The 5,083-nt window shown below is 47.2% G+C and overlaps 1 non-coding gene across 1 annotated transcript; it reads right to left on the bottom strand.

Annotated features, from left to right (window-relative positions):
- Nucleotides 1–4,355: 4,355 nt before the first annotated feature.
- On the bottom strand, nucleotides 4,356–4,429 carry trnan-guu (transfer RNA asparagine (anticodon GUU)). The gene has a single exon. It is a non-coding gene; the product is annotated as a tRNA-Asn (tRNA).
- Nucleotides 4,430–5,083: the final 654 nt, after the last annotated feature.

The raw sequence follows: 5,083 nt of genomic DNA, 5'->3' as shown, positions 1-5,083 counted from the left end.
TTCAAACAGGGAGGTGGAGTCAGATGCGTCATTCATTGCGCCCCGGCCCTGTGCGTCGCTAACGCCACCATGCGGCAGAGTTCTGACGTTAACACGGACATGCGCAGCAATGGGAACATTCACACAGTCAACAACGAAAGATCATCACCGTCACTGCTTCCCTTCCACAGTCCCAACTTTGTGAAGCAGTATCTTTCACTGGCAAAGGAAACACCCTTGTCCTCAGGTGCCTGCTTCATTTCGATCACGATTTCCAGCCCGTCACTGTTCTAGTCTCATTTCCAAACACTTGGCTCATAGCCTCAAAAGAAGCTCTGCGGGTATCTGCTTGTTCCACCCGAACAGGCAGTGTGTTGCAGATTCCTACCACTCCCAATGTGAGTGAAATATTTTTCCCCCTCCACTGATTTGAATCTTAAAGAAGAAGCCGGGGAGCAAGCTCCCTTTCTTTTCGACGACATTTCTCATTTTGTAGTCGGCAGGGTTCACGCCTGCGTGTGGAAACCGCAATGGATTTCAAGTCCATCGCATTAACCACTCGGCCCACGAATACAGCTTCACTTACCAGATCTGTCTGCCTGTGGAGCTGAGAAAGTGAATCATCGCAGAGTTTGTTTGAATCCATTCACTTCACAGTGATTCGAAAGGGTCAAATATCTGCACACGGCGAGTCTAGCTGTTTCATCCAAAAATATGAAAGGAACTTTCAGTTAAAAACAAATCTAGAAATTGCAGGAACAACGGAGACAAACAGGCAACCTCTATGGAAAGAGAATCAGACACAGCATTTCAGAATTACGTTTTCTCCGACAGGTACTGTCAAAACTGCCGAGTTGATCTTAGTTGTCTCGGCGTCTCAGCACCTGCAGTCCCTTACGTCAGACATTAATTCAATTCAGAAACCCCTTAGAGGAGAAGGTTTCCGTTTTAATCGAACATTTTCCTGGCCCCTATAAAAGCACGCAGCGTCGCAGTAGAGCAACAAATACAACGTCCCTGGGTGGGTTCGAAACAGCAACCTTTCAGTTAACAACTGAACGCGCTAACCCATTGCGCCACAGAGACAGGGACTGCCAACTGCTGCGCCATCGCTTAGGTGAGGCTATTAGTGAATTCTTAATTCAGACTTCCCCGCCTCGAATTACAATTGTCGTCTCTCAGTTTTACTTTTCCTTAATAAAGCCTGGGACATTCATTGTGGAGACACCGGGGACAGTCTGATCCCACCCTCTGCAGACACATCCATGTCACGAGGAACTAGTTTTCTTACTCCGTGACCGTCGCCCTTCGAGCCTCTCAGTGTTTTGCCTGTTCCCGAGTTCTCTCATTGGCTCGGAGGCGAGAAGTGGTTTGAATTCCTGATGTGCACGAACGACAATTCTTTCAATGTCTCAGATCAGTTCATGTCCCGAGAACATCAGAGTCAATCTGCCGGCCTCTTCAACAAGGGGACGGTGTCTGGACGGTCTCTGCTCAGTCTGACGGTTCATCTTTCAGGCTCATCTAAATCCGCTTCCCAAAGAGTTTCTAAAGGTTCACAAAGCTGGAGACTGGGATATCTGTTTTGCTTCATGAACATTTTTCCATTTCCTAACTGACAGTATTTTGTCCGAATCTCTTGCCAAGTGTACGCCATGCTTCATTTCCAGAGATGAGGAATTTCCGTTGTGGGAAGACAGTCCCAAGGTTGGGAATGTTTGCTTTGGAGCCAAGAAGGTTAACTGGAGATTTTCTGGGGCTGTTGGTAATGATGGGAGAAGAAGCGGTGGGAATGGGTAGATTAACGATCAGAAGAACCGATTGCCACTGACCAGAGTCAGTTACCAGAGAACAGGAATTGAAATTCTTGAATGAAAAGCAGCACTTGTGCTTAATAAACACAGAGAATACTGCAGAAAGCCAACAGGTGGAGCAGCATCTGTGGAAAGGTAAACAGAGCTGACGTTTTGAGTCTGGTACGTTGTGTGTTCTGAACTCGAGTTTCCTACATGGCAATAAATTCCCAGACATGAGAACACGTGACTTTATTGAGACGGGTTTTGTGAAGTTTGAGCGATAATGCAACCAACAGGAAGTCATTTAAAATCGCCGGCGAAGAAAGCATAGCCAGCAGGTTACCACCCTGGGCGGGGGAGCCCCACAGGATCTCCACGCCAGCACCTTAAGTATTCGGCCACAACTACACACCCAAAGTTATGATCTAAAATTTCTCATGGAATTGCTCTAACAGGAAAGGTGATTACTGGACTTGTCCTGTCCGCACCATAGCCCCAACGTATCCTGTTCCTCTGGATTTGATCAGGACAGAGGAGGCTGATGGGAGATCGAATTGAACTACACACATTGATGAGGGACAGAGCGGGTGGGAAGGATCCATTTCCGTGCGTAGAGAGATGAATAATCAGGGCCGAAAATAAGGAGCCACATCAAGATTTTTGGGGTTCATTCAGCAAAGCTAATGTAGAACTGTTCACAGAAAATGGTGATGAAAGTCTCTCGAGTTATTTTGATGAGAAGTATTCATGATGCTAATACAATCGAAAGGATGAAGGTAGATTGGTTAATGTATTTGGTGACAGTTCTGTTCATGCCCTGTGAGCGAAACCTGGATCTGAAGGAATAAAAGGGACATTAACAATATCGATCTGAAATTGGATACGTGACAAGAAACAGAGCCATTATTGACAGTTGGCTTTTGAACTGGAGAAGGTTTCTCGTGAAATTAGCTTGAGGCTTGAGGTATGCAAGGTCAAGATAATTTCGGTAAAACAGGGAAATGCTATCCTCGTTAGCAGACAGTGAAAGGATTACAAGACGCAAATTAAGCATTTTCGACAAGTGGTACAGGGGACTGGGAAGAAAAGTATTATAAACTGTGAACAACAAAGTTCTGGAGCACAACACTTACATTCAAAGACCGAAAACATCCAGATCCTGATTAATCAGATTGCATTGTGGTGCTTTTCTGCAAAACATCCACTTGCAATATCCGACAAAAGAGTGACAAAACCTATCCCTGTAAGCACAGGATAGAAAATCCGAAGGGATGAAAGTTTGCTTATTTTCTGAAGATTCACAAAGCTAAGACTGGGTTTTGGTGATTGTTTCCTTTCCACTCCCAGGAGCCGCAGTGGTTGGGGCGGTGGGTTGGGGAAAGTAAAATGTGCCCGTGAGCAGCGTGTGAGGCTATTTCAGCTTCCGCTGTGACTTGACACCGATGTTCTGAGGGACATTTATTGACGTGAGACAGTGAAAAGATTCTCATTCCCGCAGATCGGGAATTCAAACCGTATGCCGGCTTCAGGACAATGAGAAAGATTAATTGGGGTGTGTGAAGAAGCTGTGAGCTGCATTTCAAACAGTTAGGTGGAGTCAGATGCGTCATCCATTTCGCCCCTGGCCCTGTGCGTATCTAACGCCACCATGCTGCAGAGTTCTGACGTTAACACGGACATGCGCAGCAATGGGAACAGTCACAAGGTCAACAACGAAAGATAATCAGCGTCACTGATTCACTTCCACAGTCCCAACTTTGTGAAGCAGTATCTTTCACTGGCAAAGGAAACACCCTTGTCCTCAGGTGCCTGCTTCAATTCGATCACGATTTCCAGCCCCTCACTGTTCTAGTCTCATTTCCAAACACTTGGCTCATAGCCTCAAAAGAAGCTCTGCGGGTATCTGCTTGTTCCACCCGAACAGGCAGTGGGTTACAGTTTCCCACCAGCCCCAATGTGAGTGAAATATTTTTCCCCCTCCACTGATTTGAATCTTAAAGAAGAAGCCGGGGAGCAAGCTCCCTTTCTTTTCGGCGACATTTCTCATTTTGTAGTCGGCAGGATTCACACCTGCGTGGGGAAAGCGCAATGGATTTCAAGTCCATCGCATTAACCACTCGGCCCACGAATACAGAACCACACTGACAGCTTCACTTCCCAGGTCTGTCTGCCTGTGGAGCAGAGAAAGAGTGAATTATCGCAGAGTTTGTTTGAATCCAATCATTTCACAGTGATTCGAAAGGGTTAAATATCTGCACACGGCGAGTCTAGGTGTTTCATCGCAAAAGATGAAATGAACTTTCATTCAAAAACAAAGCACGAGACTGCAGGAGGAACTGAGAAGGTCAGGCAACATCGGTGGAATGAGAATCAGAGACAACGTTTCAGAATTCCGTTTTCTCCGACAGGTTCTGTCGAGTTTCTCTTTTTGTCTCGGCTTCTCAGCATCCGCATTCCCTCACGTCAGACATTAATTCAATCCAGAAACCCCTTTGGGGAAAGGATTTCTGTTTGGGGAACATTTTCCTGACCCCATTAAAAGCGGACAGTTTCAAAGCCAAGAACAGGCAGCAAACACACCGCCCCTGGGTGGGCTCGAACCACCAACCTTTCGGTTAACAGCCCAACGCGCTAACCAATTGCGCCACGGAGGCAGGAGCGAGTGTGGGCTGCACCATCGCTTAGGGGAGGCTGTTAGTGAGTTCATAATTCAGCCGGCCCCGCCGAGAATTACAATTGTCGTCTATCAGTTTTACTTTTACGTAATAAAGCCTGGGACATTCATTGTGGAGACACCGGGGACAGTCTGCAGACACATTCATGTCACGAGGAACTAGCTTTGTGCTCCGGGGCCGTCGCCCTTCCAGCCTTTCAGTGTTTTGCCTGTTCCCGAGTTCTCTCATTGGCTCGGAGGAGAGAAGGGGTTTGAATTCCTGATGTGCAGGAACGACGCTGAGAAGCCGAGACAAAAAGAGAAACTCGGCAGGTTCGACAGTACCTGTCGGAGAAAACGGAATTCTGAAATGTTGTCTCTGATTCTCAGGGCTAGAACAGAACTGTCACCAAATACATTTACCAATCTACATTCATCCTATCGATTGTCCAGAGACAGTCCAGACAACGTCCTCTTGTTGAAGAGGCCGGGAGATAGACTCTGATGTTCTCGGGGTGTGAACTGATCTTAGCCTCCCCTAAGCGATGGTGTAGCCAGCGCAGTTGACTGTCTCTGTGACGCCATTGGTCAGCAGAAGCGGCTGTTCACCGAAAGGTTTGTGGTCTAATCCCACCCAGGGGCGGCGTGCCCGCTG

The sequence above is a fragment of the Hemiscyllium ocellatum genome, assembly GCF_020745735.1.
Source record: "Hemiscyllium ocellatum isolate sHemOce1 chromosome 27 unlocalized genomic scaffold, sHemOce1.pat.X.cur. SUPER_27_unloc_9, whole genome shotgun sequence".
In the NCBI taxonomy this organism is placed as follows: domain Eukaryota; kingdom Metazoa; phylum Chordata; class Chondrichthyes; order Orectolobiformes; family Hemiscylliidae; genus Hemiscyllium; species Hemiscyllium ocellatum.
The sequence above is the reverse complement of the archived record's forward strand: the minus strand, read 5'-3'. Positions and strand labels throughout refer to the sequence as shown.